The sequence below is a fragment of the Hyaena hyaena genome, unplaced genomic scaffold, assembly GCF_003009895.1.
Source record: "Hyaena hyaena isolate Hyena2069 unplaced genomic scaffold, ASM300989v1 scaffold_978, whole genome shotgun sequence".
Lineage (NCBI taxonomy): Eukaryota > Metazoa > Chordata > Mammalia > Carnivora > Hyaenidae > Hyaena > Hyaena hyaena.
In genome coordinates this window covers 407,493-432,385 of record NW_024081612.1, presented here as the reverse complement: position 1 = coordinate 432,385, position 24,893 = coordinate 407,493, and the positions used below count along the sequence as shown (strand labels likewise).

The following is a 24,893-nucleotide window of genomic DNA, read 5'->3' as shown; positions in this document are numbered from 1 at the left end:
GATTCTCTCTCTCTCCGCTTTCTCCCCCTCTTCCGCTTGTGCACCTGAGTGCTCTCTCACTAACACTTGTTCTCTCAAAATAAACATTAAAAAAAAAGAATACCAATATCAGAAGAGTATCAAGAATAACTCAGTGTATACAGTATGCATGTAATAACTATCTACTGAATGAATATTGTGTGGCAAAAGAAAAGTCCTCCCTTATTTCTCCATAATCATCATGGGAAAGGTTAAGACCTTTTATGTCCCAATGCACATTACCTCAAATTGTGAGTGATTCCTGTAGTTTAGTTGTATGCAAGGACTGTTGACAATCCAGATGTAGAGTGGTATCCTTGCTAATAAAGATTCTCAAAAATGTGTAGTAACCAAAAACTAACATAGGCAATTACCTCTTAACTAATTTCTTAAATTCCTTAACAAAGTAATCTAAGTTCCAAACTTCAATTGAGCTATAAACAGTTGAGGCATCGTGATTTAGTAAATGAAATATAGATAACTATTATTTCTGATCATATAATATACCAGACATACATTTTAGGTTCAGTAACTTCCCTAAATTTCAGTTTTATCTTTTATAAAATGTCCATTCTACTCTGATAATAATTAATTGAGAGAAGAATTTGAATGTATCTGAGCATTTACTATTACACAAGAATAAAGGATAAAACAAAATATGAAGGAGGCCTGCAAATGAGCACAAGAGACTGTTTTGGGGTGATAGAAATGTTCTACAATTAAACTGTGATGATAGCTGCATACTCTATAAAGTGATGAAAAATCGCTCAACTATACACTTAAAAAGTGAATTTTATGAAATTATACCTCTATAAAATTTTTTTTTAAAAAAAAGGAATATTAACAGCTTAAAAAGGAACCTTGATTACTAACATTTCTCAAGTATTCCTCTACATCTGTGGCCTTAGCAATAGTCTGCAGACCAGTGCATTTCCTTAAAAAACTCAGGCCCCCCAACTTTCTGCTTAACCTGCCTTTTCCCCTCTCACAAACAACTAAGGTCTCCTAACATTAAAATAATCTGGTGTTATTCAAGAGATAAAGGATATAAATAAGGAAAAACATTATAGTCTCTCAGGATTTGGTATAATGAACTGGAACATAGTATAATAAACCAACTATTCCTAACAGATGCATATAAAACACTCTGCTCAGGGGTGCCTGGGTGGCTTAGTCAGTTAGGCGTCTGACTTCGGCTCAGGTCATGATCTCACAGTTCGTGAGCCAGCTCAGAACCTGGAGCCTGCTTCAGATTCTGTGTCTCTCTCTCTCTCTGACCCTCCCCTGCTCACGCTGTCTCTCTCAGAAATAAAAACATTTAAAACAAATTTAAAAAAAAAACACTCCACTCAGCAACATCACATGCAATATCATCATTAGGAATAAAATACTCAGAAATAAATTCAACAAAAAATAAGAAAACATGCTCTGAAAACTATAAAATGTTATTGAAAAAAATGAAAGACCTAAAGAAATGGAAGACATCTCACATTCGTGGATCAGAAGATTTAATTATTATGATGGACATATTCCCTAAACTCTTCTACAGATTCAACATAATATCAATATCCCAGCTGACTTCTTTGCAGAAGTTGACAATGTGATCCTAAAATTCATATGAAAATTAAAAAAATCCCAAACAGCCAAAACAATCTTGCAAAAGAGGGGCGCCTGGGTGGCTTAGTCGGTTAAGTGTCCGACTTTCGCTTAGGTCATGATCTCGCGGTTGTGGGTTCGAGCCCCGCGTTGGGCTCTGTGCTGACTGCCAGCTCAGAGCCTGGAGCCTCTTTCGGTCTGTGACTCCCTCTCTCTCTGACCCTCCCCTGCTCACGTTGTCTCTCTCTCTCCTAGAAATAAATAAAACATAAAAAAAAATAAAAAATAAATTAAAAAAAAAAATCTTGCAAAAGAGCAAGCTGGAAGACACACATACTTTTCAATTTCAAAACTTACTACAACCCTATAAATCAAATAAACAGAACTGAGAGTCCAGAAACATATATTTATAACTGATTTTCCATAAGAATGCCAAGACAACTTAATTGAAAAATGGGCAAAGGACTAAAATATTTCTCCAAAGAAGATATTAAAAATGGCCAATTAGCAATACTTTGTTATCTACAATGGAAATAAAATTTTAAAATAGAAAAGAAAAATAAAATATGACCAATTGCGGCACCTGGGTGGCTCAGTCAGTTGAGCGTCTGACTTCGAGTCAGATCATGATCTCATGGCCCTTGAGTTCAAGCCCTGTATTGGGCTCCGTGCCAACAACTCGGAGCCTGGGGCCTGCTTCAGATTCTGTGTCTCCTTCTCTCTCTGACCCTCCCCTGTTTGCACTGTCTTTCTTTCTCTCTCAAAAATAATTAAAAACATTTAAAAAATGTTTTAATGACCAATAAATCTATGAAAAGATGCTCAATATCATTAGTCATTAGGGAAACACAAATCAAAACCACCATGAGATACCACTTCACCACTCATTAGGATGGCTATTATCAAAACAAACAAAAACTGCTGGTAAATGTTGATAAATTAGAACCCTTGAGCGTTGCTGGTGGGAATGTAAAATGGTGCAGATGGAATGGAAAGCAGTTTGGTGGTTACTCAAAGAGCATAACAGAATTTCATTTGATCCAGCAATTAGATTCCTACTTCTATACCCAAAAGAACTGAAAACAGGGACTCAGGTATACCCATGTTCACAGCAGCATTACCCACAACAGTCAAAAGGTAGAAGAAATGCAAGTGTTCATCAAAAGATGAATGAATAAAAAAAAAAAAGATGAATGGATAAACAATATGTGGCATATATACAATGGAATATTACTTGGCCTTAAAAAAAGAATGAAATTTTGACATGCTACAACATGGATGAACCTTGAGAATATTTTGCAAAGTGAAATGGCCAGTTAATAAAAGACAAATAGTGTATGATCCTGCTTATATGAGTTGCATAGAAAAGGCAAATTCACAGAATGAGAAAGGAGAATTGTGGTTGCCAGAGATGAGGGGTGAGGAGGAATGGGGAATTGTGTTTAATGGGTATTTAGTTTTTGTTTGGGATGATGAAAAAGTTCTATAAACAGACAATGGTGATGGTTTCACAATACTGTGAATATACCTAATGCCATTGAGTTGCACACTTAAAGTGATTAAAATAATAAATTTTATGTTATGGATGTTTTTCCACAATAAAAAAAGTACAATAAGTGCACAGTAAAAAAAAAAGGTTTAATGTGCTTTCCCAACGAACCAGAAATCCATCTTCCATATTTTAATAAACACATGTATTAGTCTTATAACGTTTCAAATTTAAATTTATTTTTAAAAGATTAAAAAGTAAACTGTGACCTTTAACCTGCCTCTTTCAAATGGTGTTCAGAACCTACTATAAGGTGTTTTTTTTTTTCAATTATTCTCTCAGAACATATGTACTGTTGACAAATGGAGCTGTTCAGATTACTAAATTATTTAAACTCCAAAAGTCTAGGGGCACCTGGGTGGCTCAGTCGGTTAAGCATTCGACTTCAGCTCAGATCATGATCTCACAGTTCATGGGTTCAAGCCCCCCATTAGGCTCTGTGCTGACAGCTAGCTCAGAGCCTGGAGCCTGCTTCACATTCTGTATCTCCCTCTCTCTCTCTGACCCTCCCCTGCTCACGCTGTCTCTCTCTCACAAAAAAAAAAATTAAAAAATAAATAAACAAACTCCAAAAGTCTAAATGAGACTTGAGCTAAGATCATGATCACTTTAGAGTCCAGTTTACAACAAATGATATTAAACTGTAATTGTATAACAATGGCTGTATTTATTAAAGCAAAAAGCTTCATGAGTACCGACATTTCCCTTGGCCTCATATGGCAGGATTTCTCTCCCTGCGAGAATACGAAGAGGTTAATTCCTAAAAGGTAGGGAAACAAATATTGTACACCTGGAGATCAAAGCCAATATCAGATCCAAAAACAGTATTTTGCAGAGAAAGATCTTGCCCCAAAGTCAGTTATAAGACTTCAATAGCCTTCAGGTTTAAAATACTGTGGTGAAAAACACAGAAGCAAAGAGAGCTCCATCCCGGTTGTGCTTTCTTCATTGTGTCTTTGCATATTAACTGAATTTCTTATAATCACTTTTCATAACTCACTCTCAACTAGGCCCTCAATTCCCAAAATCTTACTAGTTTTCCTACTCCTCACAAATATATCCATGGAGCCTAGGACTCTCTCTCCTATCTTGCATTCCACAAATGACCTTGTCTTATAGAATAATGATTAAAAACAGAAGATCAAACATGAGACAGAAATCTTCTCATCAATCAACCATCAACTTTCAAACTACTAGCATCTGCATCCATTCTCTTATTTCCTCTGGCTAAAAAAGAAAAAGTATCTCTCTTCTGTGAAAGAACAAGTATATCCATTTTACTATCTTCTCTTAGACCTTTATCAGTTACTGACTTCTCTCTACCAACTTCAACTTCTCCCTCTCTAATGAATCCTTTCTACCAGCATCCAAACATATTCTTCCTTTTTTTAAAAGTTTATATTTATTTATTTTGAGAGAGAGATAGAGAGCAAGTGGGGGAGGGGCAGAGAGAGGGAGACACAAGCCCAATCACAGGTTCCGCGCTGTCAGCGCAAAGCCAGACACGGGGCTCAAACTCACAAACCAAATCATGAGATCATATTCTTCTCAAAAAAAAGAAATGGATTCAGGGTGCCTGGGTGGCTCCACTGGTTAAGCATCTTACACTTGATTTTGGCTCAAGTCATGATCTCACAGTCCATGAGTGGAGCCCTCCATCAGGCTCTGTGCTGACAGTGCAGAGACTGCTTGGGATTCTCTCTCTCCCTTTCTCTGTCCCTCCCCTGCTCATGCTCTCTCTCTACAAAAACAAATAAACTTTAAAAAAAGAAAAAGGCTTCCTTGATCCCCTATCTCTCTCCAGCTATCATTCTATCGCTCTTCTATTTCTGTTCATGGCCAAGCTTCTCAAAAGGATTCTTGGTGAGTCTCTATTTCCTCTGCAACCATTCGTTTTATAAAAAGTTACCTGAAACAGGGCAAGAAGCAATACAGTAAACACCTGTGTTAGTCATGAACCACCTCAGGAAACACAGCATTGCCAATATAGTGAAAGGCTATCGTAGAGCATCCCTGGATCACATCTCCTGTGCTCACTCCACCTTACAAGTGATAGCCACTCTTCTAATTTTGGGGATAATCATTCTTATAAATTCCTTTATATTTTTATTATTTATATATGTATTCTTTTTTAATTTTTTAATGTTTATTTATTTTTGAAAGAGAGAGACAGAGAGAGGCAGAGCACAAGTAGGGGCGGGGCCGAGAGAGAGGGAGACACAAAATCCAAAGCAGACTTCAGGCTCTGAGCTGTCAGCACAGTGCTTGATGCGGGGCTCGAATCCACGTACTTTGAGATCAAGACTGGAGCTGAAGTTGACCGCTTAACCAACTGAGCCACCCAGGCGCCCCTATGTATGTATCCTTAAACACTTTTCTAAATATTTTTCAACATTTATAAAGGATATATTCTAAGGACAGAGACTTTTTTAATTTTCAGCATTATGTTATGAGGTTAATCCATGTTGATAAACGTTACTATGGTTCATTTATTTTCACCACTGTGTATTCACACAACTTATCCACTGTCCAGTTTTTTTTCCTGCCATTACAGAGCTGTAGTGATCATTTTTTCTGCATTTCTCTTATATCAATGATTGAAAGCTGTTTTAGAAAATATACCTATAAGGGAAATTGCTAGGGTGCAAGCTATGAGCACCTTCAGTGTTCAGGGTTTTTTGTTTTTTTTTTTACTGTTTATTTATTTTTGGGTGAGCGAGAGAGAGTGCGCACAATCGAGACAGAGGATCCAAAGTGGATTCCGGGCTGACAGCAAAGAGCCAAATGCAGGCCTTGAACCCACAAACCATGAGATCATGACCTGAGCAGAAGCAGAAATCAGGAGTCAAATGCTTAATCTACTGAGCCATGCAGGAGCCCCCAAGCATCTTCAATTTTAGTACATAGAGACAAATTGTTTTCCAAAACATATCCAATCACTATTCAACCTTCTATTGTCTCTAACTTCCCAACATTCTGTTTTCAACTTCCCACACTCCACTTTGCCAAGATCACTAGTGATTTGCATGTTGCTAAATCCAACAGACACTTAATCATTTTAGTTGACCTACCATTCAACACATTCAGCCACTAATGGCTCCTTAATATACCTTTTTTTTATCAAAAAGCTGTAAGTTTATTCACATAATATATTCTAATTCTAACATGTATCAAAATTTCAAGCATGTCATTTTGAATCTCAACAAACCGTAACATTCAGTATTAATTAAAAACCAAAAAACATGGGCGATGGTGCTCATTTACGGGTGCTAGTCCAAAACGAAAATGCAGAAAACGTTTATTCTGGTGATGTGTGTTGATGCCATGTTTCTCCTTGAGAAGCTTCAACTGTTCTTCCTTCTTTTCTGTGTCCATCTTCTGAAATGCCCTGTTGGCATTACAGTACAAAACCACCAGGTATCTGTTATAAACACTGAATCCTGAAAGGTAGTCACACACACTCTTGGAATCAAAGAAATCTTCACTGATCACGTAAGCTATTCGTCTAGTTTCGGCTGTGTTCACCACTCAGATTTGATGAATAGATTAGAATTTCCCAAATATATCATACATTTCTTCAGCTGTGATTTCTTAAGGCAAATTTCTTATATCCAAACTGTGATTTAGTTCAAGGAGAAGTCGAATGTTCACTGGCTTGGCAGGCTGATGAGGCTACTACAGCAAATACTGTTATTCCTCCGGACACCTCTGGAGCTCGCTCAACTTCAACCACAATGGTGTCAAATGCAGGACATCGACATCCAGGCTCTCTCCTTAATATACTTTTGGTTTCTGTAACTACAGCCTTCCCAGTTTTCCCACCACCTCAGTCTCCTACCATTTTACCTACCAGACTTCTCAGAAGCTGATGCTTCCCTATGCTCAGCCATGGGTTTTACTGATTCAGTCTACATTCTCTCCTTACATTCTCATGGCTTAAAATACTATGTGTACACAGGGGCACCTGGGTGGCTCAGTGGTATAAGCATCCGACTCTTGACCTTAGGTCATGATCTCAAGGTTTGTGGGATAGAGCCTGTGCTGACAGTGCAGATTCTCCATGGGACTCTCTGTTCCTCTCTCACCCCTCTCCTCCATTCATGCTCTCTCTCTCTCTCTCAAAATAAATTAAAAAAAAAAAAAACCTACCTGTATACCTACAATACAAATACCCAAATATGCACCATTATCAGACTTTTCTCTTTGAGACAGAGAACCTGTTTTATCATGTTCTTTGAGGAATCTCAACCTTAATACATCCCAAATTGATTCCTTAATCTGTTTTCCCTACTGCCAGGAACTCCTGCTCCAGTGATCCTCATCCTATCACTCTTTGAACACTCTTGTTCAATCCTCCCTTTAATCTCTCTCCACAACCAATCCATAACCACAGCCTCCCAAAATATTTTGAATGTATCTGTTCACTTCTTTTTCTTTAGCCACTATTCAAAACAAGCTATCTCTTTATCTCCAGCTTGAACAAATGTTACAGACTTCTAATTGGATTCCTGGTTCCTGTTTTCTCTCTAATCTGTATTTCATACAGCAGCCAAAGTGATCTATTTCTTTTTAGAAGAAAAGTAGCTTTTTTTTTTTAATTTTAGAGAGAAAGAGAACATGGGGGGGGTGGAGGGGCAGAGGAACAGAGAGAATCTTAAGCAGGCTCCACACTCAGCACAGAGCCTGAGGCGGAGCTCAGTCCCATGACCCTGGGATTATGACCTGAGGCAAAATCAAGAGGGGGATGCTCGAGGGGCAAGTGCTTGGCTCAGTCATTTAAGTGTCCAATCTCTGGTTTTGGCTCGCATAATGATCTCATAGTTTAGGAGATTATCTCCCTCCCTCTCTCTCTATCCCTCTCCAGCTCCCCAGAGAGGCCTACTGTGAGCTTGCACTCACTTTCCCTCTCTTTCTTGCTCTTTCAAGATAAATAAACATTTTTTAAAAAGAGAGAGACAGAGAGACTCGGAAGCTCAACCAACTAAGCCACCCAGGTGTCTCCAAAATGATCTTTTTAAAACACAAACCAGATCATATTACCCAACCACTGCTTAAAAAATTTTAATAAGCTTTCCATTTACCTTAGGAAAAACTTTAAGGTCCTGATGTGGCCTACAAAGCAATTATGTAACTTCACACTTGATGTGATTCCCACCTAGCTCATCAGATTTATTTTATATTCTTATTAACCTCCCTTCCCAGTATCCAATCGTCTTTTCTTTTCTTTTTTTAGTTTCTTGAACTTGTGGTACTTTTTTCAGCATACAGAAATTCATGTAGTCACTTCTGTTTTCCTTCAGAGTACCTGATCACAATTAAGTATTCACTTCTTTTGATGTTCATTAATATTTCCTCTCCCATTAGGTGATAATCAGGGAATGTTGTCTGTTTTGTTCAGCCTTGCATACTTAGGACATAACCTAGTGGACCATCACTTCAATAAGTAAACTAATGAACTTCATGGCCTGGTTAGAAAGGAGCAATTATCTTACTACAAAATAACACCTAGAGATCATGACATCTTCACCTAATATCACAAAATTCCATTATTTCAAAATTGGAATAATTAAGACTCATATTACACTGAAATCAGACACCATCTGCAACAAATTTTAATTTAGCAGACACCTAACATATGCATTAATTATTTTAGATTGATCAAAATTGAAACACACGGAAAAAAAAAAGAATTGAAACACATGTATTTACTTATCTACCACACTATACAACTCTGAATCTATAACTATAACTCAATTCACCTTCTCTATAAAGCCTTTTCTAATAAAGCAAAGCTTTATTTCCTCATCTTAGGGGTCAAACAGTACCACAAACAATGTTTATTATGTCATTAGGCAGACAATCAATTGTTTAAGAAGTCATTTGAAACCATATTTTCCAAAATGATTACTGATAAACTTACTTTTTAAATACGAGACAGGGGCACCTGGCTGCCTCAATTGGTAAAGCATGCAACTCTTCATCTCAATGTTGTGAGTTCAAGCCCCACACTGGGCGTGGTATCTACTTAAAAAAATATTTTTAAATACTAGATAATTTTAAACTTCAATTGAAGAAATGTTTACTACATATACAAGTATGCTCAACAAAGTATGAACATAAGAATAGGACTATTCACATTACTTATAACCAGCTGCCTCCTTTTAAATAATGTTTCTCTCAATAATATAATCGAAAGTGCTCCCTCTCCTAGTAGCCCTGCAGTTTTACACACCAAAACCATTTTCAGAACCAAAACCAAGTAAAGGTATACTTCCTGGGCTTTTACTAATATTTGAGAAATATGTAAACCAAATTTAACTAGTTTATAAACATCTCTCAAAAATTGTTACTACCAAATTCTAAAAGCATATGGACAAATAAACTGAGAAGTCTATTTTCATCTTTAAAGATGAATAAATGGGTGGAAACCATGGTTAAAAGTCAAAGTTTACAGTTCCTTTTAAAAAGAAAACTATCTTGTGGCGCCTGGGTGGCTCAGTCGGTTAGCATCCAATCCTTGTTTCAGCTTGGGTTGTAATCTGATGGTTTGTGAGTTTGAGCCCTGCATAGGGCTCTGTGCTGACAGCATGGAGCCTGCTTGGCTCGCTCGCTCTCTCTCTCTCTCTCTCTCTCTCTGTATGTGTGTGTGTGTATCTTTCCCCCTCCCCCCCGCGCCGCCCCCCCCCCGCCGGTTCTGTCTCTCAAAATAACAAACTTCAAAAAATTAAAAATTAAAAAAAAAGAACACAATCTTTTGACTCAGTTTTTTGCTTTAAAAGCATGCAATATCTAAAACCCACTAAAAGTCTCTTATTGGAAACTTCTGTAATGTAGGAGTTGATAATTACTTTTAGATTTTTATTAAACATATGTACTTAAAACATTCTTCTGCTTAAAAGTCAACAACTCCAAGCTCTATGGAAAATCTTAATCCTCAATTCTTGTCCCAGGATTTAAAACTGTCCACAGCTTTTTAAATTCTTACCTATCTCTGTAAAACCTTCAGGATCTATCCGAGTCTAAAAATATTCTACACGCTTTCAGATCCACATCCTTACTCAAACTAGTCCCTCTACTTAAAATATCCTTCCTTCTCCCTCTTTCTAAACACATCCATTTCAAAGTCACTGGATATCCTACTTCCTCCAAGAAGCCCTTCAAGATTCGTGTCACTAAAATCACTTACTTTCCAAAGAATCTTTGTATCTCGTCTAGCACTTAACACTTGCATTACATTAGGATTATTTACTGATATCCTATGGATTCTCCCTACTCACCTCCTTATTATAAGCCTCTAGAGAGTAAGAGCTACATATACAGATATAATTTCACTTACTCCTTCTCCCCTCTAGTGCTTAACACAGTGGCGGGCATACAATACATACTCAAAACACATGATGAATTTCATAAAGGTCACAACTGTAGTGTTATTGCTCCAACAGTCAGTGGTTATACTCATTACAAGTTGGGTTTCAAAATATGATGTGGCTCATCATTTTCTATCCACAGACAGTCTCCCACTTCCTCCCTAAGACTTTCACTTATATCTGGTAATGATAAGAGCAGGTCTTCTTTGTATTGTATTCAATATATTATCAATACTATAAAGGCATTAACACTGATATTAAATGAATTCTGTTGCTTTTAAAGCAATTTTTCTACAAGAGTTTATCTAAAAGGAAAACAACATATGTTCAAGAAAAAAAACACATGTACAGAAATGATCAATTTCTATTTTTACTTAAACCCTGTCCTCTCAAATGTTCACCAAATGTAAGTGCTAGACTGTAAAATCTCAGAATCATACTTGGCAAAGTGAGAAGGTGTAAAAACTGAATGTTTCAGTCTACAACATCCAGAAAGAAATGATCTCTTCGACAGAGCACTGTAAGAGTGCTTTCATTTGCAGTACCAGAGGAAGCCATGAGGAAAGAATACAAGTCCAAATTGCAAAATAAAAGCAATTTTTTTTACCTAAAAATGTATATACCACATTAAGCAAAAGTTTAAAACCACTATACAGCAGGGGCGCCTGGATGGTTCAGTCGGTTAAGCAGCCAACTTCAGCTCAGGTCATGCTCTCACGGTGTGTGGGTTCGAGCCCTGTGTCGGGCTCTGTGCTGACAGCTCAGAGCCTGGAACCTACTTCAGATTCTGTGTCTCCTTCTCTCTCTGACCCTCCCCTGCTCACACTGTCTCTCTCTCTCAGAAATAAATAAGACATTTAAAAAAATTAAAAAAAAAAACAAACACTATACAGCAAAGGTTCCTTGAACTTTATACTAAAAAGGAATTTCTCAGTAATTTCAACATCATTTGCATCTATGAAAAATGGATGGTAACAAAGTACTCGATTTCTTTTTTTTTTAAGTTTATTTATTTATTCTGAGAGAAAGAGAGCGAGCACGTGAGCAGAAAGGGGGGTAGGGGAGGGTAGAGAAATAATCCAAGCAGCCTCCAAGTTCAGTACAGAGCCTAATGGAGGGCTCGTTTCCATGACAGTGAGATCATGACCTGAGCTAAGATCAAGAGTTGGTCACTTAACCGACTTTATTAAACATAAATTCTGTTAATAAGGTTCCATTTAAATGTAAACAGGAATATTGCTTTAAGAAGGTTAAGGCCATTTAAGGCTGCTGCTCTTTAATCATAAGTTACGGCTATGGGTTACTTATTATGGCACAAAGAATATTTACTTTGAGAGATCAAATTTTAAGTGAGAAGAGTAAACATACTTTCAAAATATTTTCTAATTCAGACTTGCAACATACTCAAACGGAATTCAGAAGGAATTTTGAAGGCTTTACAATTGTGATTTTAAAAACTATCTCTCAGTATAGACCTATACAACACATAAGGTACAATGCTAACACTCTAGTTCATTCACTAATTACTTAACCAGAGCATACAATGTGCCAGACACGGTGCTAACGCTAAGGTATTAAAAAAATAAAAGTACTCTGGGGCGCTTGGGTGGCTCAGTCTTAAGGTTAAGGGTCCAACTTAGGCTCAAGTCGTGATCTCGTGCTTCATGGGTTTGAGCCCTGCTTTAGCTCTGTGCTGACAGCTCCTAGCCTGGAGCCTGCTTCAGATTCTATGTCTCCCTCTCTCTCTGCCCCTCCCCCACTCACGCTCTGTCTCCCTCTGTCTCTCAAAAATGAACATTAAAAGAATATTTTTTAAAAATAAATAAAAGTACTCTTCATCTCCAAGATTTGGTTGCAGCTGCCCAGAATAGAGAAAGATCGCAGGAGGCAAAGAGGAAGAAAAGTAAGAAGGAGAGAGAGGGAGGGAGATTGGTTCTAAGCTGAGAGAACAATGCAACACCGCAGCAGACAAGAGAGCACAGCACCCTTAGGGAACAGAGGCGAATCAAGCATAGGTGGAAAACAGGGTTGGGGGAGTATAAAATAAAAAGTTAAGACTGGAGAGATACATGGGATCAGACCAGACCTGTGGGTTTGTTTCTCAGATCTGAAAGATATAAAGAGACCTTTGCAAAGAAAATGAAATCTTCCAGATCTTGAGTGATGACTTTATTATGTTAATAGGAAAACATAAAATTAGGTATGAACTCGTTATGTTTATAGCTCTTACGTAAAGTTTTACATAACTGTAAAACTGAGACAACTTTAAAAATTAAGTACAAAATAAAATTGTAAATAACATTAACATAACATGGGGTGCCTGGGTGGCTCAGCTGGTTAAGCCTCCGAAGTACGCTTAAGTCATGATCTCGTGGTTCCTGGGTTTGCACCCCACATCAGGCTCTGTGCTGACAGCTCAGAGCCTGGAGCCTGGTTCAGATTCTGTGTCTCCCTTTCTCTATGCCCCTCCCCTGCTTGTGCTCTCTCTCTCAAAAATAAATAAACATTTTTTAAAAAAATTTAATAAAAAAACATTAATATAAGATTATGATGTTATTCATAATAATTCATGAACAATGTTGTAGTCAATCTAGAAATACGTAGTCTCAGGTCGGTTTCATATTATTAAAGCCCTTCTATAATTATAATAAGACTTCAATAATACTAATGCAGGAAATGCTATACTAAATGGATTTAATAATTCCAAGTGTTTAGTCGCTAGTTTAGGGAAATATAGCCACAGACTATAATGCCAGCTAGAGGCCATTAAATGTGCATTTAAAAAAACATTTTTAAAAATTAAAAAAAAAAAATAGGGGTCCCTTGGGTGGCTCAGCCAGTTAGGCATGCAACTTCAGCTCAGGTCATGAATGTGTTCAAGCCCCGCATCAGGTTCTGTGCTGATAGCTCAGAGCCTGGAGACTGCTTCGGATTCTGGGTCCCTCTCTCCCTCTGCCCCTCCCCACTCGTGCTCTGTCTCTCTCTCTCTCTCAAGAATAAATAAAAAACATTTTTAAAAAAGTTTTTTAAAGAGTCCTCACTTGCTGGGGTACCTGGGTGGCTCAGTCGGCTAAGTGTCTGACTGGATCTCAGTTCAGGTCATGATCTTATAATGTGTGAGATTAAGCCCTGTATCAGACTGCGCAGACAGCAAGGAGCTTGCTTGAGATTCTCTCTCTCCCTTTCTCTCTCAAAATAAATAAACATAAAAAAAAAAAGAATACTTAAAGTAAAGAGTCCTCAATTGTTAATTCTTGCAATCTGTCTTGTCTGTTTGTGGTTTAGGACCTTAACTGAAATCTATACAAAATGTGTATCCAGTATAATGACCGCTGAGATTTGAAACAAAACACTCACACTGTAAACGAACTCTTTCATATTGATTAATTACATAGACGGGATCCACCAGATACACCTCACAGTGAAAACATGACACTAACTACTATGCCCGGGTTCTTACAGGTTTGGCCTGCTTAAATTAACAACCTGCCATGACACGATTCAGTTTTACTCACTATGTTCCCTTGTCTGAGCCACCACAAAATCATTAGTACAATGCATTATAACTTGGCACAAATACAATAATAAACAAAATCTAAACACAGCAACAAACTCCCAAGGGAGTAGCTAGCTGCAGAGCAGTGCTTCAGACGTTACATAAAACTAATTAATGCTGAAGACTCCCTAGTTCAAAGAATACTACAACAAATGAAATACAACTAAGAAGTTTTAAGAGAAGGGACAAAATCAGATTTGTAGTTTAAACAGAAAAACCAGTATGTACCGGGTGGAGTAATTATTTTACTAGCAGTAAGGAGGCAAACGAGAAGGTTGCTGCAATAAATCAGTGACAAAAGAAAGCCTACGTTAAGACAGCAATACTAGGAATACTGATAATACAGAGAAAGCATTTAAATTTAAAGATGTTAAGGAAGTAGAATCTTAGGGCCAGCCAGGTGTGAGAAGTAAAACAGACGGATCAAGGACAACTTGGAGGTTTCTGGAAAAAGCAGGAACAGTGGTACGTTACCCAAGGCAAGGAAAAAGCAGGATTTGGGGGTGAGGGGATTGACTGAGAAGCAGTAGAAGTGTTCATTTGTACATGACAAACGCTTACAGAAACTATCTGATGACCTTCTAGCCTTATCTCTCCCCCAGCTTTTCTGGAAATTCTTGCCCCTCCCTTCACCCTACCTTCAGGGTACAGTTGACCAGTGAAGTCTGAATCCCTAACTGAAGCTAAGCCAATGCCCAGATCATATCTGTTTTTTATGTATTTTTAAAATTTATTTATATCTATTCATACACATACATTCCACAATCAAAAAACCCTACACCACAGTAAATACGGACCTTGTGACTAACTTAAATTCTAAAACAATCCTCAAACTCAAGTATCCACCAGGGATCTGCTAAGACAGGAGATGACCAACGTTTTTAAAGCCACATAGTAAATATTTTAGGCTTTGCAGGCCCTACGGTCCACTCTGTTATTGTAGCAGCAAAAGCAGCTACAAACAATACAGAAACAAATGGGTGTGTCATCTGTGTCCCAATAAAACTTTATTTATGAACACTAAAATTTGAGTTTCCTGTAATTTTCACAGGCCACAAAATGACTTTTTTCCCCATCATTTAACAATATAAAAAACATTTTTAGCTCACAGGCCACACAAAAGCAGGCAGCACTGGGCCTACTAACCATAGTTTACGGATCCTTGTGCGAAGGCAACACAGAACTGCCTTCCCTTAAAACTCTTTCCAAATGTCCTCTCAGTGTTAACCTTAACTTAAAACAACAGACAAGGAAAATAATCCTCGTTGACAGAACTGAAGATTTTCATTTGGCTTACCAAAGAACTCACTCCACTTGCAAGGAAGTAGGTAGACAAATAAAGGCCCATGTACTTGCTGGTTTTGCCATTTACCTTACACTGTACCTGCCTACCAATGTATGGTGTAAGTTTTGGAACAATGATACCTTCCTCTCCCCTCCACTCCTAACGGTTTGTTTTGTTGGTGGTGGTGGTGTTCTCCCACAACTATGTATCAGTTATGTCAGGGATGATTAAATTTAGTGTTTAGTCCACAACTTTCAGATATGTGACAAAGCAGATCCAGATCCAATTAACAAAGGATTTCACCATTCGAGTCAGGACTCAGAGAACAAGGGCCTCTGGATGTGTTCACCAGATAGAAATTGGGTTGTCTCCATTGAAGAGATGAGGGTATCTGCTGTTATATACAGATAGCTATATTATGTTAAAAAAAAAAAATCAACAGGGGCGCCTATGTGGCTGAGTTGGTTAAGCATCCAACTCTTGACTTCAGCTCAGGTCATGATCTTCCAGTTTGTGAGATCAAGCCCTGCATCAGGCTCTGCACTGACGGTGTAAAGCCTGCTTGGGATTCTCTCTCTCTCTCTCTCTCTGCCCCTCTACCTGCTTGTGTGTGCTCTCTCTCTCAACGTAAATAAGTAAACATTTAAAAAATAAACATATATATAGGAAAAAGTAGGACTGTGTGTGTACTAAATAACTATGGGATAAATGAGGGGGACAACTATGATTTAGAGTGTCCTTTACTCTACTTCTCTCTGGAATGTCACAGTCAGAACATGCTGGGTTTTTTTTAAATGTTTATTTACTTATTTTGAGAAAGAGCATACATGCACCTAAGAGAGAGACAGATACAAAGAGAGAGAGCATGTGTGCATGTATAAGTACTGGGGAGGGGCAGAGAGACAGGGAGAAAGAGCTTCTCACAAACCACGAGATCATGACCTGAGCTAAAACCAAGAGCCAAACCAAGAGCTGGACATTTAACTGACAAGCCACCCAGGTGCCCCGGTTAGAGCATGTTAGAGTTGTGCTCCACAGGTGGACATATTACCAAATGAGTCCTTTTCCTGGAACTGGGATTTGGAGTCAAAGCAGCCTCTCTCTGATAGCAGAAGATATAAGTTAAAACTCAAAAGGTATTAGTTAAGTGTTAAATTTGGTCTGCAGCAAGAGAGAACTGAACACAGAAAGAACATCTGAAGCATAATAGACACTCCTAACTACATCTGCAGCCCCTGGATCTAGCTGTTCCTGAGTTCTAGCTGTCTTCTTGTGGGTTGACTGCCTTTCTTATAATTCATGGGGTATCTGATATGTTCTCAACAAGTTCTTTTTTGCTTACGTTAGGTACGTGCCACTCTTGGAAGGTATTCAGTTGAATGAAAGAGTTATGGTTCCCACAAAACACTTCAGAGATGGTAGCTGAAGCTATACAAATTTCACTCACATCCAGAAGACTGAAAACAGAAGGCCAAAATATTAAGAACCTTCAATATCAAGGGATTAGCAGAGAATTAAGTCTGTAAGAAAGCAACTGGTAGGAAGAAACGGAAGAGACAGCCATAACAAGAAAGAAAACAGTATCATGGAGAAAATGGTTAACAACAACAACAACAAAAAAAAAGGCAGAGAAAGAGATAAAGGAGTAAGCAATAACTATATAATTTAGCAATAAAGAAGTCACTGGTGGCCTTGGTAAGAGCAATTTCATGAACAGGATGAAAAGACAGGCTGAAAGTTTAAGGCTGCAGAGGAGGGGCACCTGGGTGATTCAGTCAGTTGAGTGTGGGACTTCAGCACAGGTCATGATCTCACCATTTGTGAGGTTGAACCCCACATCGGGCTCTCTGCTGTCAGTGCAGACCCTGCTTCATTTCAGATCCTCTGTACCCCTCTCTCTGCTCCTCCCCAGCTCGCATTCTCCCTCTCTCTCAAAAATAAAAACATTAAAACAAACAAACAAACAAACAGGGCACCTGGGTGGCCCAATTGGCTAAGCATCTGACTTTGGCTCAGGTCATGATCTCACAGCTCATTAGTTTGAGCCCAGCGTCGGGCTCTGTGCTGACAGCTGAGCCTGGAGCCTGCTTTGGATTCTCTGTCTCCGTCTCTCTACCCCTCCCTCCCCCAGTTGCGCTCTGTCTCTCAAAAAAATAAAGATTAAAAAAAAAAAAAAGAGTGCAGAGGAAGTACACAACACTAGCCATGAAGCAATCTTCCTATTTAAAAAAAATTCAAGCTTTGGGGCGCCTGGCTGGTTCAGTTAGTAGAGCATGCAATTCTTGGGAGTTGGGAGTTCGAGCCCCACGTTGGGCAGTTTATTTAAAAGTTACTCAGGGGGCACCTTAGTGGCTCAGTTGCTTGAGCGTCCCACTCTTGATTTCTACTCAAGTCATGATCTCATGCTTTGTGGGACGGAGCCCTGCATCAGGCTCTGAATTTATAGTATGGGGTCTGCATGGGATGGATGTTCTCTCTCCCTCTCTCTCTGCACCTCCTCAACCTGTTCTCTCTCTCTCTGAAAATAAATAAACTTTAAAATAAAAATAACAATTCAAGGGCACCTGGGTCATTCAGTTAAGTATCTGACTCATGATTTAGGCTCCAGTCATGACCTTGCAGTTCGGAGGTTCAAGCCCTGCCCTGACAATGCAGGGCCTGCTTGGGATTCTCGCTCTCCCTCTCTCATTGCCCCTCCTCACTCGTCCTCTATCTCTCAAAAGCAATAAATTTTAAAAATACAAAGTAAAAATAAAAATTCAAGGGGCACCTGGGTGGCCTTGGTTAGGCATCTCCCTTCTCCCCTGCTTACCCTCTCTCAAAATAAACATTAAAAAAATATAAAAATTCAAGCTTCAATTGGATCAAGCTTCTAAATATAACTACTATATACAGAAAAAACAAGGGACTGAGGAACATATTGCATAAAACCACAGGGATGCATTCAGCACAATTTAAGGTTGTGAGAAATCTCATCGGGCAAAAATGTGGCTTCTTTAACAAACCAATTGTACAGAAACAAGAGTAAGTGCAAAACTCAGAGAAATTTGAAGACTGACTAGATATGTGATGATACTAAGGAATTAGTATTAACTTCTTTACTGAAAGGTTGGATTATTGTTTTAATCTTTATTTTTTGCAGATATATAATGAAATAGTAATACAAAGCCCTTATTTTACCAGGATGTCTTCCCTGATATACTGTGCCAGATGTCACTCAGCAGGGTATAGTCCCCTTAGTCAACATAACACATAAGAGAGATACAAAGTGATGCAGGGATTCAAAGAAGGTAGTTCCCAGTTGGAGTATCCTAGGGAATCAAGTAAAATTTTGGGAAGGCAATGGTACTTCCACTGTGCCGCAAAAGACAGTGAAATTTTAATAAGTAGGGAACAAGAGAGGAAAAGTGATATTCCAGATGGAAGAAATGGAAGCAATGGCAAAGAGGTGGGAATGCCTGTCAATGTAAAGCACTGACCTCTCCATAAAACTGTCGCTACCATAATAATGACAAGAAAAGAAAAAGTCAAAGTGAAAAACTGTAACTCACTAGCCAGCTCTAACTTTACAAAATCATGAGAGACCCACCCATTCAGCCCTAAAGCAGTGCCAGGTAGCACAGTCCCGGGGTAGATCATGACAATATGTGGGTAGCCTAACCATACTGGCTTTCCGCGGCAACAAAGTCATGTCAGTCCCTGATTTCCCCAGCCACACACCTACAACTCTGGAAAAGCAATGCACAAGGGTCTTTTATCTATCCTAGGAAATAATGAAAATAGTTTAAAATGGTATCCAATAATAACTTTGGCTACCCACCTAAATGCCGTTGCCATGGTTCATTTGGCACTACAAAAGAGGTAAAATTACACAAAATGCCTTCTCGCAGAACATTCCACAGGTTACAGATTTTTTAAAAAGTATATTCCTGACAAAGCAAGCAGGTAGATTTTTTTTATTTTTTGGCTATATTTACTCTTTTTTTTTTTTTTTTCCCAGTATCCTTTAACATACAGCGCTATATTAGTTTCAGGTGTACAATACAGTGATCCAACAGTTCCATACATTACTCAGTGTTCATCACGACAAGTGCAGTCCTCTTGTCATGATGAGCAGTGGGTAATGTATGAAACTGTTGGAACACTATATTACATACCTAAACCTAACATAACAGTTTGTCAACTCTACTGGAATTAAATTTAAAAAAAAAATGTTTTTAAGTGCATTCCTAATCTCCTTCACCTTTTTCACCCATTCCTGCCACGCACCTCCCTTCTGGTAACCATGTGTTTGTTCTCTGTAGTTAGGAGTCTATTTTTTGGTTTATCTCTTTTTTTCTTTCTTTGGTTTGTTTTGTTTTGTTTCTTAAATTCCACATATGAGTGAATCATATGGTATGACTTTTTCTCTGACTGGCTTAGTTAACTTAGCATCATATTCTCTACACACATCCAAACTGTTGAAAATAGCAAGATTTCATTCTTGTTTATGGCTAAATAGTATTCCATCATATGAAGATACCAATCTTCTTTATCCATTCATCTACTGGCGGACACTTGAGGTGCTTCTATAGTTGACTACTGCAAATAATGCTGCAAGAAACAGAGGGGTGCATGTATCCCTCAAAATTAGTGTTTTCATTGTGTTTGGCTAAATACCCAGTAGTGTGATTACTGGATTGTAAGGTACTTCTATTTTCAGTTTTTTAAGGAAATAATGTCTTCCACGATGACTGCACCAGTTTGAAATCCCACCAACAGTGCACAAGGCTTCCTTTTTCTCCACATCCTCACCAACACTTGTTGTTTCTTGAGTTTTTTATTTGAGCCATTTTAAGGTAGATTTTAAACAAAATTTTTTCCTTCAAAAACAGAATTAGGCTGGGGTGCCTGGGAAGCACAGTTGGTTAAGCATCCAAATCTTGATTTCAGCTCATGATCTCGGGTTCATGGGATGGATCCCCCCGCATTGGGCTCTGCACTGGGAGGACTGAATCTGCTTGGGATTCTCCTTCTTTGTCCCTCCCCTGATTGCGTGCCTTCGTGCATGTGTGCACTCTCTCTCTCATTCTCTCTCTCAAAATAAATAAGCTTTAAAGAAAGAGAGAATTAAGGGGTGCCTGGATGGCTCAGTTGGTTAAGTGTCCACCTTCGGCTCAGGTCATAATCTCAAGGTTCGTGGGTTAGAGTCCTGCATCCGGCTCTGTGCTGACAGCTCAGAGCCTGCAGCCTGCTTTGGATTTTGTGTCCCCTCTCTCTCTGTCCCTCCCCCCCCAAAACAAATAAATGTTAAAAAAACAGAATTAAGGGGCGCCTAAGTGGCTCAATCGGTTGAGCGTCCAACTTTGGCTCAGGTCACAATCTCATGCTTCGTGGGTTTGAGCCCCACGTTGGACTCTGTGCTGACAGCTAGCTCAGGGCCTGGGGCCTGCTTCAGATTCTGTGTCTCCCTCTTTCTCTGACCCTCCTCTGCTCACGTTGTCTCTGTCTCTCAGAAATAAATTTAAAAAATTATAAAAATATTTTTTAATAAAAATAAAACAGAATTAAGAAGTAGTTCCAATATTAAAATGTTTTGTAATACTTTGGAAATGATTTCAGTGGTTCTAATATTTTCTGTGTGCTAACACCATTAAAATTCTTAGAATGTGATACCAGTGAAAATGAACATCAGGACAAACAGGAATGCAGATGATAGGCCCAAACTCCATAACTGTCATGTTTATTATGACTTCTTCCATGTACTAGAGTTATCACCTCAAACAACCAAGATATTCAGTATAAAAAGTTACAAGTAGACCTACTTTTCTTAAACCAAAGGAAAAAGCACCAAGGTAACAGGTATGGTTAGCTTTAATCACTGACTACACCTTACTTCACAGTAAGTGAGACTGGCACACACCCTCCCAGAAGTCAAATATAATCGCTCCAACTTATCAGAGGAAATGAAAAAGGAAATGGTTAAATATAATGAGGACTGGGAGTTCACAAGCTGGGAAACCTTTACATTATAGAGAAAAGTTAAAAAAAATTTTATTTGAGTACAGTGGACTCAAAAAAAGTTTTTATACTAAGATATCTGGAGAATAGAGCTAAAGTAAAAAAAAAAAAACCAACAAACTTAAGTCTTCAACTTTTATAATATGTACTGCACTTGTGGGTCATTGTCCAGGTGTGCCTTTAATACTTGTAAGAGTATCTCTTTAATTTTATGAAAAATACTACAAAGAAAAGGCCTTGTACATTTTGGACTCCATTCTAAACCAGTAGATGGCCACAAAAGAAGAAATACCTGTTTTCTTTGTTTCTCTCAGGTACACATAAAACCATGACATTTACCTTAACTCTTCAAAAAAGGTAAGATCCACAACTTTAAGAAGGCTCCACCCTTCTGTCATCTTCTGCAGTGGATAGTCACTGGTGCCCCTTCCAACACTGATCACTTACTCATACAGTTTTCTTTAGATGACCCTTTTGTGAAACCTTAGGCGGGATACCACATTCACATTCAATCTAACAACTGTGTAAAATACTGAGGAGGATACAGGAGAGATATAAACATAGTTCTTGTTCTAAACACACTGCAACAGACCTATCAGAGAATTACAATACAAAAGAACCTATCAGCTGTTACAAAAGACATACAATAACTCAAGAGCACAGAAAACGAATGTCATCTGACAAATAGAAAGTGAATCTGGATAAAAATATTCTATCTTTAGGAGTTCTTAATACCTAACAGAGCTTCACCAAAGCTCTGTACAATCATCTTGATACCCCAAAACCGTGGAGCACTTTCCAATTAATACAGCTAAGCTTTTTTTTTTCTTTTTTTTTGGTAAACCAAACAGTAAAGTTAGGCCATTCACAGACATGCTATCTTGTCCCCACTTGGCGAAAAATTTAATTTAAAGTAGAATTTGCCTACTGTTCCTGCAGAGCTAACAAAAACCAAAGTCACCAGCATACAAGCCACCACACACTCAATGAAACTGCTGATATTTAAAAAAAAAAAAAAAGAAAAATCATTGCTTCCAGGTAAATTGACTCTAAAAGATAATTATAAATAACTTCTTGAGGATTTTTTTTAAAGTTCAGAGACTGAAAAATGCAGTGATGAATAAGGAAAATTAAGCTGAGAAATTTAAAGAAGCCAGCTTTGTTAAAAGACAAGTGGCCCTTTGCCAACACTTCTTTATGCATATATGACCAAAGAAGATCCAGGCCGATTCGCAGGCCACAAAGGTTCCCATCAAATGCCAAATTATGAAAATTCCCGTCAATACCTCCATTTTGATAAACCAAAGTACAGTTAAATAACAAAAGCACTTCACAAGGCTTTGCGAAATCAATATGGAAACAAAGCTCTGAGCTCTTAACACCTGAGTCCTAAAAATCAACACGTATTTCAAACGTCACATTTGCAAACATCCCCATAGGCACTTCTAGCTTAGATTCCACCAAGACAGACCGGTCACTGAAAAAGAGACTGGCCTTGGTGTAAAATTTCCGTAAAGCCATTCTGAATCGCAACTGACTGCGAGAACCCTAAATGAACTCTTCTCTCCGTTTAACTCCATACACGACCATTTCAGATTTGTGCTTTCAACTTCCTATAAATCATATCCACTGTGAGAGAAAAAGCAGTAAGGATACTCCTCAAACTCTTATACCCCATGATCCACCCTCAAAGAGTGGAAGGAACAGCAAAGTGGAAGGAACAAAGCACTGACGTCAATTACGAGATTAACCCCGGGCACAGGCAGCTGGAGGAAAGGCCTACACATCCATATCCGAATCCGAGCTTTCGGGATAACTAGGTAACAGACCGACAGCGAAGTTATGGGAGGGGTAGTCAAGTATTACACCCCCACCTTCCCATTTTCAGTCAATCCCCTTCGCTAGCCGAAGGTGGAAATTTTTTTCCTTTTTTTTTTTTTTTTTGCAGAGGTGGGGGGTGGAGAGGGAGAGAGGGGGGTGAGGGAGAGAGAGACAGAGAGAAAGAGAGAGGGAGAGAGAGAGACATGCGCAGGATCGCGAGAAGGAAAGCGAGAACTAGTTGGGTAATGATAGCCAGAAATTTAGGCCTATTTTGTCTTTAACTACAAATAACTTGAAACTGAAGAGGATGTTAAAAAATCACCGATCTGTCGATAGCCGTTCTGACGGCTGGAATGGATTAAGAAACGAAAGCGGAAAAGAGAAACGGTGAAAAGATGGATTTCTGGGAATTTTTGTGAGGATGGTTAGCCTTATTTATTTATTTTTTTTTCCGAGGCCGGGGGGGAGGGGGGGTGAAACGGAAAGAAGAGGGGCGAAGCCGGATCGAGCAGCCCCGGCCTGGAGGGTCTCCGCGAGCCCCCCGGCGGTCCCCGTTCACCGTCTCCCCCACCCCCACCCCGCACCCCGCGGCCAGGCCCGGCCCTCAGTCAGCCCGTCGGCGCCTCTCACCTCCAATCCCTGCTCCGCTAGGCCCAAACCATCTCCCAGCTGCGGCAGCGGCGGCGCCGGGCCTGCACCTTCACCGGACGCGCATTCGAGCCCGCCCGGGGGCGGCGACAAGCTGCCAAGGACGAGGGGCTCCGGGCGGCGGCGGGGGCTCGGCAGGTCTGGAAAGTCGCAGGCGGGGGCGGCGGCGACGCGCCTCACACGGAACGGGCGGAGGTCCCGCCCCGCTCCATGACGGTCGGGCCCAGCCCGGGACGGCCGACTGAGGCGGCAGGGGCGGGCCGACGACGACCTGGCACCGGGATCCCCGCCCCGTCCGCTGGCGGCGGCGGCGACGGCGGCTCGACTCCCGCAGCCAGGATGGTGACTGACGCAGCGGCCGTGCCACCCATGTGACCAGGGACGGGCGGGGGCGAGGTGTCACGTGGCGACGCCGCGCCCCTCCCCGCCAGAAAAGCGGGGGGGAGGGGGGTCTCCTGAGCCTGCAGTGCCTGGAGGCGACGCGGGGGCGGTGACGTGCGCGGCTGTCGGGTCGGACGACCCCGGACTGGAGGACCACCGGCCCCGGTGGGCTAGGCCCGAACTCCTGGGCCCGGAGGCCGCGCAGGGCAGGGCCGCCGGGCAGGACCCGGCCTGCCGATCCCGACGCGCACACCCTCCTGCGCACGTAGCCGCTACCGAGGTTCAGAAGGGCGGGGACGGGCCGAGCCGGATCTACCGGTTCTGGGGCGCCGGCGAAGGGTGGGGTTCGGGGCGTGCGCCCCTGGCGGGGGTCTGACGAACCCGAAGCCCCCTCGAGCGGCCCCCCGGTGCTGGCGTCGATACGCCGAGTCCAGCGGCCCTCAACAGGTCGGCCAGAAGAGGAAGTCTCCAGGGACTTACTGCAGGAGGATGCTTGGAACCTCTCTTGAACTTCTCCCGTGAAGCCTCGCCCTTTCTGTTCGTCATCCAGACATTTTCTGCCGCTAATACTGTTCTTCAGGATATCATTGTCAACACTTGCCTTCATCTCTTAACATGTGCCAGTCAGGGCAAACTATAATTTAATTGAGAGTAAAACAATAGTTATAGACC

The 24,893-nt window shown here is 40.1% G+C and overlaps 1 protein-coding gene across 2 annotated transcripts in view; it reads right to left on the bottom strand.

Annotated features, from left to right (window-relative positions):
• The window catches only part of AFF4 (AF4/FMR2 family member 4), a 96,420-nt gene extending 72,263 nt beyond the window's left edge, over positions 1–24,157 (bottom strand). For both annotated transcript variants that reach the window (XR_005526264.1, XM_039221380.1), the window contains exon 1: positions 23,823–24,157. The gene's annotated coding sequence lies outside the window, so the exon portion shown is untranslated. The remainder of the gene's footprint in view (positions 1–23,822) is intronic.
• Between the last annotated feature and the right edge of the window lie 736 nt (positions 24,158–24,893).